This window comes from Rhinolophus ferrumequinum, chromosome X (genome assembly GCF_004115265.2).
Source record: "Rhinolophus ferrumequinum isolate MPI-CBG mRhiFer1 chromosome X, mRhiFer1_v1.p, whole genome shotgun sequence".
Classification (NCBI taxonomy): Eukaryota; Metazoa; Chordata; class Mammalia; order Chiroptera; family Rhinolophidae; genus Rhinolophus; species Rhinolophus ferrumequinum.
Window position 1 is genome coordinate 43,830,869 of NC_046284.1, and position 12,963 is coordinate 43,843,831.

At 38.3% G+C, this 12,963-nt stretch overlaps 1 protein-coding gene across 12 annotated transcripts in view; it reads left to right on the forward strand.

Annotated features, from left to right (window-relative positions):
* Positions 1–12,963, forward strand: part of CHRDL1 (chordin like 1) — a 211,659-nt gene that overhangs the window by 172,306 nt on the left and 26,390 nt on the right. The gene's annotated exons all lie outside the window — the stretch shown is intronic.

Consider the following 12,963-nt stretch of genomic DNA (forward strand, 5'->3'; position numbering starts at 1 on the left):
CTTAAAATCTGAGAAGGATTTGTTCCAGTTCAAATAATTTATCATATTAAAGAGCTTATAATAGTGTACAAATTGTACAAAGGCATTCATTGCACAAAAATGGAAATTCATCCACGCTGATACAAAAAAAGTGTACAGGGGCATTATTTTCATAAGAAAATAACAAATAGAGACAACCTTAGTGTCTTATCAATAGCAGCTTTGTTAAACACACTCCATTTATGGGATACTGTGCAGGTGTTAAAAAGAATGCAATACATGGACATGTAGTAAAGTACAGGAATCTGCAAGATATATTATGTAAACAAAATGAGGTTCAGGATACAATTTATACTATCATATCCTTAAGTAAAAATCATGTGTATGCATGTATGTAAATGCACATGAAAAGATCTGGAAGGTCACATACAAACATGTGAAGAATGGTAGTCTCAGAGGGGTGGAAGTGGGTAGGAAGAAAGGTCAACTTTGACTTTTTAATTTATATCTTTTATATCATTTTATGTTTTGCAATGAACATGAATTACATTTGTAATAAATAACATTTAAACGATTTTCTAAAACTGTAGGAATTGGTTCTCAACATGTAATGGATAAGACAAGAGTCTAGGGAATTAGAAGGCAGACCTATAGCAAGGGTGTGAGGTAGGTGTTGACATACAACACAATAAAATGACCAACACAGACATCACAATGCTGCTTAGGCCATGCTTCCCAATCATCACATGTGCCCCTTCTGACTTGCTTGCCCCCAGCTTGCCAACATCCTCAGTCTCCATGTTTTGTGTTGTGAATTTCCTTTCTCTCAGCCACAATTTTCTATTGTGGTATTCAGTTGAGAGTGGTTAAATTAATTCTTGTCAACTAGATGCCATTCTAAAATAAATTTGGGTTTCAATCACCTTAAACTGCATGTTTTACTTAGGCTGGGTGCCTAAGCTCCCAACAGTAAGCACTGTGACCACCTCAACAGTCCTACTTGTAAGGCCATTAATTAGCCCTTCTTCTTTTTCTTTTTTTTCATTTATTGGGGTGACAATTGTTAGTAAAATTACATAGATTTCAGGTGTACAATTTTGTATTACATCATCTATAAATCCCATTGTGTGTTCACCACCCAGAGTCAGTTCTCCTTCCTTCACCATATACTTGATCCCCCTTACCCTCATCTCCCACCCTCCAACCCCCTTACCCTCTGGTAACCACTAAACTATTGTCTGTGTCTATCAGTTTTTGTTTCTCATTTGTTTGTCTTATTCTTTTGTTGTTTTTGGTTTATATACCACATATCAGTGAAATCATATGCTTCTCTGCTTTTTCTGTCTGACTTATTTCGCTTAGCATTATACTCTCAAGATCCATCCATGTTGTCACAAATGTTCCTATATCACCTTTTCTTACCACCGAATAGTATTCCATTGTGTACATATACCACAACTTCTTCATCCATTCATCTATCAAAGGACATTTTGGTTGTTTCCATGTCTTTGCCACCGTAAACAAAGCTGCAATGAACATTGGGGCACACGTGTCTTTATGTATAAATGTATTCAGATTTTTGGGGTAGATCCCCAGGGGAGAGATTGCTGGGTCATATGGTAATTCTATTCGTAATTTTTTGAGGAACCTCCACACTGCCTTCAATAACGCCTGCACCAGTCTGCATTCCCAACAACAGTGTATGAGGGTTCCTTTTTCTCCACAGCCTCTCCAACACTTGTTACTATTTGTCTTGATGATAGCCATTCTGACTGGGGTGAGGTGATATCTCACTGTGGTTTTTATTTGCATTTCTCTGATGATTAGTGATGTTGAGCATTTTTTCATATGTCTATTTGCCATTTGTATGTCCTCTTTGGAGAAATGTCTCTTCAGGTCCTCTGCCCATTTTTCAATAGGGTTGTTTGTTTTTTTGCTGTTGAGTTTCATGAGTTCCTTGTATATTTTGGATATTAGCCCCTTATTGGAGGTACTGTTTGCAAAAATCTTCTCCCATTCAGTTGGTTGCCTCTTTCTTTGGTCGATGGTTTCTTTTGCTGTGTAGAAGCTTTTAAGTTTCATATAGTCCCATTCGTTTATTTTAGCTTTTACATCCCTTGTCTTTGGAGTCAAATTCATAAAATGCTCTTTGAACCCAAGTTCCATAAGTTTAGTACCTATGTTTTCTTCTATGCAGTTTATTGTGTCAGTTCTTATGCTTAAGGCTTTGATCCATTTTGAATTAATTTTGGTACATGTGGTGACAGAGAGCAGTCCAGTTTCATTCTTTTGCACGTGGCTTTCCAATTCTCCCAGCACCATTTATTGAACAGGCTGTCTTTCCTCCATTGTATGTTTTTAGCTTCCTTGTCAAAAATTATCTATCCATATTTATGTGGTTTTATTTCTGGGTTCTCAATTCTATTCCATTGGTCTATGTGTCTGTTTTCCTGCCAATACCATGCTCTTTTGATTATTGTAGCCCTGTAGTACAACCTAAAGTCAGGGAGTGTGATACCTCCAGTATTGTTTTTTTCTTAAAATTGCTTTGGCTATTCGAGGTCTTTTGTGGTTCCAAACAACTCTGATGATTTTTTTCTTCTATTTCTTTAAAAAATGCCATTGGGCTTTTGCTGGGGATTGCATTAAATCTGTATATTGCTTTGGGTAATATGGCCATTTTAACTATGTTCATTCTTCCAATCCATGAGCATGGAATGTCTTTCCATTTCTTTGTGTCTTCTTCAATTTCTTTCAAAAGTGTCATAGTTTTCAACATATACGTCCTTCACATCCTTGGTTAAGTTTATTCCTAGGTATTATATTCTTTTTGGTGCAACTGCAAAAGGAATTGTTTTTTGTATTTCTTTTTGTGAGATTTCATTGTTAGTATATAAGAATGCAATGGACTTTTGTACATTGATTTTGTAGCCAGCAACTTTACTGTATTCGTTGATTGTTTCTAATAGCTTTTTGGTGGACTCTTTAGGGTTTTCTATATATAGCATCATGTCATCTGCAAAGAGTGATAATTTAACTTCTTCGTTCCCAATGTGGATGCCTTTTACTTCTTTCTCTTGCCTGATTGCTCTGGCAAGGACTTCCAACACTATGTTGGAAAGCAGAGGTGATAGGGAACAGCCCTATCGTGTTCCTGAACGTAGAGCAAAGGACTTCGGTTTTTCACCATTAATTATGAGATTAGCTGAGGGCTTGTCATATATGGCCTTTATGATGTTAAGGTATTTTCCTTCTATACTTATTTTACTAAGTGTTTTAATCATAAATGGATGTTGTATGTTGTCAAATGTTTTTTCTGCATCAATTGATATAATCATATGATTTTTCTCCTTTATTTTTTTTTATGTGATGTATCACATTGATGGATTTGGGGATGTTGAACCATCCTTGTGCCCCGGGGTTGAACCCCACTTGGTCGTCATGGATGATCGTTTTAACGCACTGTTGCATTCGATTTGCTAGAATTTTGTTTAGGATTTTTGCATCTGTACTCATCAGAGATATTGGTCTGTAGTTTTCTTTTTTTGTGTTGTCCTTACCAGGTTTTGGTATCAGGGTAATGTTGGCCTCATAAAATGAGTTAGGGAGTATTGTCTCTTCTTCAATTGTTTGGAAGAGTTTGAGCATTATTGGTATTAGATCCTCTTTGAAGGTTTGGTAGAATTCCCTAGTGAAGCCATCTGGTCCCGGGCTTTTGCTTTTGGGAAGGTTTTGGATGACTGATTCAATTTCATTACTGGTGATCGATCTGTTTAGATTTTCCAGTTCTTCATGGTTCAGTCTTCGAAGGCTATATGTTTTTAAGAACTTGTCCATTTCTTCTCGGTTATTGAATTTGGTGGCATATAGTCCTTCATACTATTCTTGGATGATTCTTTGTATTTCTGTGGTGTCCGAGATAACTTCCCCTTCTTCATTTCTGATTTTGTTAATTAGTGTTTTCTCTCTTTGTCTTAGTGAGTCTAGCCAAGGGTTTGTCAATTTTGTTAATCTTATCAAAGAACCAGCTCTTTGTCACATTAATTTTTTCTATTGTCTTTTTGTTCTCTATTTCATTTAGTTCTGCTCTGATTTTTGTTATTTCCTTTCTTCTGCTGACCTTGGGTTGCACTTGTTCTTCTTTTTCTAGTTCTTTAAGGTGTAACATGAGGTTATTTATTTGGGATTTTCTTGTTTCTAGAGATAGGCCAGTAATGATATAAATTTCCCTCTTAACGCTGTTTTTGCTGTATCCCAAAAATTTGGTAAAATGTATTTTCATTGTTATTTGTTACTATGTATCTTTTGATCTCTCCTCTAATTTCTTCCTTAACCCAGTCATTCTTTTAAAGTATGTTGTTTAATCTCCATGTATTTTTGTTTTTTTCCTGCTTTCTTTTTACAGTTGATATCCAATTGCAAAGCCTTGTGATCAGAGAATATGCTTGGTATGATTTCAATCTTCTTAAATTTGTTGAGGCTGATTTTATGTCCCTATATATGGTCTATCGTTGAGAATGTTCCATGTAGACTAGAAAATAATGTATAGTCTGATGTTTTAGGATGAAGTACTCTATATATGTCAATTATGTCCATTTCATCCAATGTGTCATTTAGAGCTGTTATTTCGTTATTTATTTTCTGTTTGGATGATCAATCCATAGTTGTCAATAATGTATTTAAGTCCCCTTGTATAATTGTGTTTTGGTCAGTTTCTCCCTTTAGTTCTGTTAGTAGTTGCTGGGTATATTTCGGTGCTCTCTGATTGGGGGCATAAATATTGATGACTGTTATGTCTTCTTGTTGTATAGTCCCCTTTACCATTATGAAATGTCCGTCTTTTTCTCTTGTTATTTTTTTCACCCTGAATTCTGTTTCATCTCACGTAATTATAGCTACACCTGATTTTCTCTGGATACCATTTGCTTAGAGTGTCAATTTCCTCCCTTTCACTTTGAGTCTATGCTTGTCCTTGTAGCTGAGATGTGTCTCTTGGAGACAGCATATGGTTGGGTTTAGTTTTTTGATCCAATCTGCTACTCTGTGCCTTTTTATTGGTGAGCTCAGTCCATTTACATTTAGGGTGATTATTGATAAGTGAGGATTTCCTGTCATTCTATCTTTAGTTTTCTGGTAAGGCTGTGTCTCCATTGTTTCTTTGCCTTTTTGTTGTTGTCTATTATTTCTGTGTGGTGGTATTCTATGATGTTTCCCTCTGTTTCTTCTTTTATTACAATATGTATTTCAGTTCAGGAATGTTTTTTTCTTTTTGAGTGGTTGCCCTTAAGTTTATGTAAAAGAAAGTTTGATATTTAGAGTATTCCATTTTCTTCAGCACACTTACTTTCTCCATTCCCATATTTCGATTCAGGCCTTTACTCTCCCCCTTTTTATGTTTGGGTGCCAAAAATTGTCTCTGTTAATGGTGGTCAAATAGCCTCCTTTAGTATTTCTTGTAGTGCAGGTCGTGTATTAGAAAATTCCCTCAGCTTCTGTATGTCTGGAAAGGTCTTTATTCCTCCTTCATATCTGAAGAATATCTTTGCTGGATACATTATTCTTGGCTCATAATTTCTCTCTTTCAGTAGTTTGAATATTTGGTTCCACTCCCTCCTGGCGTGTAGCGTTTCTGCTGAAAAATCTGATGATAATCTAATGGGCTTTCCTTTGTAGGTTACTGTCTTCTTTTCCCTGGCTGCCTTGAGGATTCTTTCTTTGTCGTTGATTTTAGACAGCTTCAGTACAATGTGCCTTGGAGAAGGCCTGTTGGGATTGAGGTAATTAGGTGTTCTATTTGCTTCTTGGATTCGAGGATCCAGTTCTGTCCACAAGTTTCGGAAGTCTCATCAATAATTGGTTTGAATATATTCTCTGTTCCCTTCTCTCTTTCTTCTCCTTCTGGTATGCCCGTTATTCTTATATTGCTCTTTCTAATCTTGTGAGAAAGTTCTTGTAGATTTCTTTCGTTTCTTTTAAGTCTCAAGTCTCTTTCTTCTTCCATCTGTGTAATTTCCAGGTTTCTATCTTCAATGTCACTGATTCTTTCCTCCATCTGGTCAACTCTACTACCTAAGCTGGTTATTTCATTCTAAATTTCTTCTATTGAGTTCTTAATCTCCAGAAATTCTATTTGGTTCTTCTTTAAATTTTCAATCTCTTTTGTAAAATGCTCATGTTTTTCTTTGCTTGTGTTTCTGAGTTCATTAAACTGCCTTTCTGTGTTTTCTTGTATCTTGTTGAGTTTTTCCAGAACTGCAATCTTGAATTCTCTGTCATTTAAGTTACATATTTCCATATCTTTAAGTTCTTTTTCTTGAGACTTTTCACTTTCTTTCTGAGCTGTCTTGTTGCCTTGTTTATTCATGCAAATTACTGATTTATTCTTTTTCTTCCCAGACATCTGCAGGAGTGGGTTCTGCAACAGGTTGATAGGAAGAGGTCTTTCTTTTGTTTTCCAGTACTTGTTGGTAGAATGTTGTATTTTCTCTCCGACTGCAGCCTTTTTTTTCTCTCTCACATGGTAGTGCTATGTTTTTTCTTCACTATTCCCGCTTCTCGCACAATGGGGGGATTCCCTAGGAGACGGCCTTCTCCGCTGTTAATATTTCACCTGGGTCACAGGGCATAGTGTCTGTGTGGGTATGCAGAGAGCTTTTGAAGTCCAAAGCTATTCCTGCACCAGATTCAGAGCCCATGTGTTTCAGCAGTTCTGTTTACTCCTGCAGGGACCCGCCCAGATAGGTGGGGCCAGGGGCGAGGTGAGTTGTGAGAGGTGGCCCAGAGCAATGTCGGCACCGACCACCACAGTCAGTCCTCCTTCCACAGCTCCCTCCTCTGTCCCGGAATTAGTTGGGCTGCGAATCTGTGTCTGCAGTCCACAGTTCCCAGAACAGCAAATATCCTGTTCTTTTGATCGGACACTGCTACTGTTCTTCTTCTAGCACCGGGCAGGTGGGGGTGGGGCAAGCTCTGGGAGGGTAGGGAGCTGCTAGTCTCAGTGCCTATGGCTTCGTTTTTCTGTTCGGCAGTGAGGGATTAAACCACCGTTTTCAGCCTTCTTCCCCCAGTCTTTTCTCTGAGGTTTCTGCCGTGTGCGTTTGGTTCAGCCATGTTGTATGCTGTTCCTTCAGCCCTGTGAGCCATAAGCGGAGCCCTAGCATTCCGAGTTCTTCCCTCTCCCACAGCTGCGGTAGTTCTGGGATGCAGTGAGCTCGGAGCACTGAGCTAGCTGTGCATCTTGCGCCCGCACAGCTCCATCTCTGCACTTCTCCCTTCCCGCCTCCCCCGCTCGGGCGATTCACCCACCTTTAGGTGAATTCAGTAGTGGGCCTCTTCGTCTTTCCTGTCTGTTGTGCAGGGAGTCCTTTGTGGAGTTATTGTAGTTCGATTAGTTGTAAATTCCAGGGGAGCTTTACAGAGGCTCACGTCATGCCACCGTTTTGATGACATCTAGCCTTTCTTCTTTACTTGGTCTTGTACTGCTCCCAAAACCATCCCATGTCTTTTAGCTTCATGGTTTTTCCTAAACTGCTGGTGATAGGCCTAGACTTAATCCAGTACTTCCTGTAGCAAATTGGTCAGGTACAGAAGTGCAGGGCTTGAAGTCATTATTGATTATTCAAAGGAGTTCAAGACGTACCTTTAGAAATAAACATTTGTGCCTGGTAGACCAAAATGTCCAGATGGTTCCACTTTATTATAAATAAATATTTTCCTTTGTTCTAAAAGAGATAGATATTTGAGATATGAGTTGAATAATAAATAGCATCTGTAGTAATGGAAAAGTATGTACCTGGCACATAGTAGGCACCCAATAAATGTGTTGAAGAATGGGTGTGGAAGATGGAGTGAAATGTGTGTGTTGGGGGTAGGGGGACCTTTTCATTAATGTCAACGCAGAGGAATTTGTCCCAAATCAAAGAGAAATTCTTCAAACTTATTGTTTGTTCTCAACTAGCCAAAAATTAGAAGGTATCAGAATCCCTTTTCAATATCATTTGCAGCCCAACTTTCTGCAAGGGAGAAAAAAAGGCAAACCTAATGACACGTTCCCAATTCAGTAGACTGTCCTGTTGGTAGATTATTCACATTTAGAGGGAACCCTGAAAACTCAGTTCAACAAAAACACAGTTGATTCATTTACTTTGCCAAGTGGGGTGAAAACCATCAGTTTACCAAGTTTTATGAAGTGCACAGGAAGGAGAAACAGTAGTTCAATTGTGACTCCTTTGTAAAAACCTGAAACGGATTCTGTTTGATTTCTGGATCATAAATTCACATGAATTGGCCCTAGTACCATCAGTGGGAATGCGTGTGTGTGTGTGTGTGTGTGTGTGTGTGTGTGTGTGTGTGTGGAAAAGTAGGCGTAGAATGGAAAGCCAAAACATGAAAGCAAGCATAATTTTCTTTTGGACAACAGCCAAACTCTGATTTGCCCCCAATACATTACCCAGAGATTTACCGTTAGAAAAGTGAGAGTTTGGGATAGAAACAGTACAAAACAGGGGAAAAAAAATCTATGTCTCATTCACATTGTCAGAACAATGGTTTGGAAAGGAAATTAGCCGAAGTGTCTCCCAGACAGGGATAGTCCTGGTTACTACTGATGAAAATATAATATGCTCATGGCTATGTGGATTAGAAGACATTTTTTAAATTAAACTTTTTATTTTGTGATAATTCTAGGTTCACTTGCAATTTGTAAGGGATAATACAGAGAGATTACATGTGCCCTTTACCCAGTTTCCCTCAGTGGTAACGCCTTGTAAGACTCTGGTAGAAGATCACAACCATGAAGGCATTTTGAAGGCCATTCTGAACTTCCCTGTCTCTGCCACTAAAACCCTTATATTTCAGACCTTAGAACAAGTAAGGAAGAGATTCCTGGGGAACTGCTATCTTGGTGGGAATTTTCCAACACCAAAAAAGAACTGTTTAAGAGCCACTTGAAAAGCCTGAAATATTTATCAGTCTTTCGAGTCAGTAAATCAAATAATACCAAAATATCGAGCAGACTAAAACAAGACATAGGTATATAGTCATTTCTACCAAACTAGCTTTTATGTTTTGTTTTTTTTTTAATTTTGGTAACATTGGTAAATAACATTATATAAGTTTCGGGTCTGTATAGATTATAGTGTGCTCACCACTAAAAGTGTAGTTTCCACCTGTCACCATGTACTTGACCCCCTTTACCCATTTCATCCTCCCCCCACTTCCCTTCTCCTCTGGTAACCACCATTCTATTGTCTATCTACGAGTTTGTTTTGTTTTCTTTGTTACTTTTTGTTTTATATTCCACATATGAGTGAAGTCATTTGGTTTTTGTCCATCTTGACCTGCTCTCTCAAGCAGCCTACTCATAGCTGGTTTTTTAAAATAACCTCCAGTTTCACTTACAACTCTGAGGCACTAATGCCTTTTTCTCCTTTGTTGTAAGTTACAAGGTCAGAATGGCCCCTGGTAAGCCTCTTTCATTTGTTTAGTAGAACGATTCTAAAAGAGCCATTACTCATTTTTATTAGTTTCAGGTATACAAAGCAACATAATAGTTAGACATTTACACCCCTCACAAAGTGATAACCCCTCCCTAATCTGCTACCCCTCTGACATCGTATATCGCTGTGATAATACCATTAACTATAGTCCCTATGCTGTACTTTACCTCCTGTGACTATATACAGAGGGTGCCAAAAAAATGTATACACATTTTAAGAAAGGAAAACTGTATTAAAACTGTAATAGTCAATATATACCAATAACAAAAGATGAATACAAGTCACGTTTGACAAGTCACGTAATTACAAGTGGTGCTCAAAGGGGTTACCATCAGCATCCAGACACTTCCAATTACGGCGAACTACTGCTTGAGCACAGATAACATCTGTGTGTGTGTGTGTGTGTGTGTGTGTGTGTGTGTGTGTGTGTGTGTGTGTATGTGATTATAGTTGACATTCAATATTATTCCACTTCAGCTTCAGGTATACAGCACAGTGGTCAGGCATCTACACAGTCTATGAAGTGATCCCCTGATAAGTCCAGTACTCATCTGGCACCCTACATAATCTTTTCAATATTATTGTTTATATTCCCCATATTGTATTTCATATCCCCATGACTATATTGTGACTACTAATTTGTACTTTCTAATCCATTTACCTTCTCCCCCATCCCTACCCCCTCCCATCTAGCAACCATCAGTTTTTTTCTCTATACTTCTGAGACTATTTATGTTTTTTTTGCTCATTTATTCTGTTCTTTAGATTCCACATATAAGTGAGATCATATGGTACTTGTCTTTCTCAGTCTGACTTATTTCATTCAGCATAATATTCTCTAGGTCCATTCATGTTTTTGCAAATGGTAAGATTTCATTGTTTATTATGGCTGAGTAATACTCCATTCTATAAATATACCACAGTTTCTTTATCCAACCATCTATAGATGGGCATTTTGGTTGTTTCCATATCTTGGCTACTGTGAATAGTGCTGCAATAAATATAGGGATGCATATATTATTTTGAATTAGGGTTTTGGATTTCTCTGGATAGATACCCAGGAGTGGAATTGCTAGGTCATAAGGTTGTTGGTGGGACTGCAGATTGGTACAGCCACTTTGGAAAACAGGATGGAGGTTCCTCAAAAAAAAAAGCCATTGTTCTTAACTCAGAATCACATATCACCTTCAAGCTCAATAATATTGAATGCCAACTATAGTTAAATATAAATAAATAAATAAATAATCTGACAATTAAGTTCGAGAACTTGTTGCAACAATGTTGCTAACATTTTTGTACCAACTGGACAAACAGTTAACCAAGTTTACTATTTGGATGTTATGAAAAGGCTGTGTGGAAAAGTTAGATGACCTGAACTCTTCGCCAATTCATGGCTCTTGTATCATGGTAATGCACCAGCTCACACGACACTGTCTATGAGGGAGTTTTTAGCCAGTAAACAAATAACTGTATTGGAACACCCTCCCTACTCACCTGATTTGGTCCCCAATGACTTCTTTCTTTACCCGAAGATAAAGAAATTATTGAAAGGAAGACATTTTGATGACATTCAGGACATCGAGGGTAATAGGATGACAGCTCTGGTGGCCATTTCAGAAAAAGAGTTCCAAAATTGCTTTGAAGGGTGGACTTGGCACAGGTGTCGGTGCATAGCTTCCCAAGGGGAGTACTTCAAAGGTGACTGTAGTGATACTCAGCAATGTGGTATGTAACACTTTTTCTAGGATGAGTTCTCAAACTTAATTGTCAGACCTTGTGGTCACAGGATGTGGAGTACAGCATAGGGAATAGAGTCAATGGAATTGTAGCAGCTATATACAATATCAGAGGGGTAGTAGATTGGGGGAGAGGGGATATCACTTTGTGGAGGGTGTAAATGTCTAACTAGTACATTGCTTTATACACCTGAAAGTAATAATAAATAAATCACATATCACCACCTTCACTCCCAGGCTGAAACAGAAGATCCTTTATGTCAGCGATTCTCAATCTAGGCTTCAAATTAGAGTCCACTGAGGGGTATATAAAAATCCTGATGCTTATACCTCACCCCAGATAAATTCCATCAGACTTCCTGGGCGTGGGACCCAGGCATCAGTATTTTTACAGCTCCCCAGGTGATTCCGTGTGCAGCCAAGGTGGAGACCAGTGGCATGTGTGTTTGTGAACACTGTAGCTGACATCTATAAGAACTTTTGTTTGGAGCCACTTTTAGCCAAATATTTGTGGACCACTGAGCTTGACCAGATATTATCTCTCCCACTTTCTCCTCCTCTTCTTCCTCTTGCTCCTCCTGTTCATCTTCCCCACACTCTCACTCTCCTGTCAGCTCCAAAAACTCAACCTTCATTGTAACACTGAATAAATAACCTCTGCTCCCTGGCCTCAGTTTCTCTGTCAGTAAAACAAAAGACTTACATACTATGAGGTTCTGGGGGGCTGACTGGTCTCTGATCAAAATCCTTGAGTTTTTTGTTTTGTCTGGAATCATTTTTCTACCCTTATCATATGTCCAAGGTCTGAGTCTCTGGTACCAAAGAACAGCTTTTCATTTTGTACTCACCCTCATAAATAGGGAACTTCTTGTGCTTTCAGTTTTTCCTGGGTCAGCGGCCTTCCATCTCAAATTCTAACCCTGTTGAACTACCTCCTTTTAGCATCAGTAGGACACACACCAGCCAAACTCTCCTTTCTGTGTTTCTTTGGCAAAACTTTGCCAAACTCCCAAAAGGACAGAACAATCTGTAATTGCCTTTGTGGAATGTTAGTGATTATGGCAGAAAAAGATATATGAGTCATTGTTGGAATGAAAACTATTTGCACTGAGAATCCCATCTGTGTAATGATAATACATGAATGCAAATTCTTTTTTATGTGTGTTTTTATAGCAATGCACCAGCATGGGCTCTTCTTAGAAGGAATAATGTTCTCTTTCTCTTACTCCAGCTCCTGTTCACTCTCCTCTTCTCCCACCAAAGACCCCCCCAGCAAGAGAGTAATAATAATTCCCAAAGCTAAATTTGCAACACGTGTGTCTATGGAACATAACTGTATTTTTTTTTATGGGATGGTGGAGTCAGGGAACCCCATAACTACCTTTTCAAAGTTCCCTGCTATTTCTATCACTGAATATAAGGATATTCCTTTTCTGTTGCCTGCAAAAGAATTTTTTATTGGGTCCTCCCTCTTTACCCCTAACAATTGCCTCTAAAACACAATGTTATTTGGCTTTAAGCCTTAGGTTTTACTCTTCATTCATTCCATCCTACTCTATCTTCACTATACCTCAGCTCCTGGAACAAGGGTGGGTAGCAGAATAGTGGGCTCTTCATATGTCTTAACCATTTGCTGAAAGAGCAGTGATTGGATTATTTGTATGACAGGACTCTAAGCTTTCATTAGGGACCACAGCTTTCATTCATTCATTCATTCAAGTTTTTGATGAGCACCTTTCTATATGCTAGAC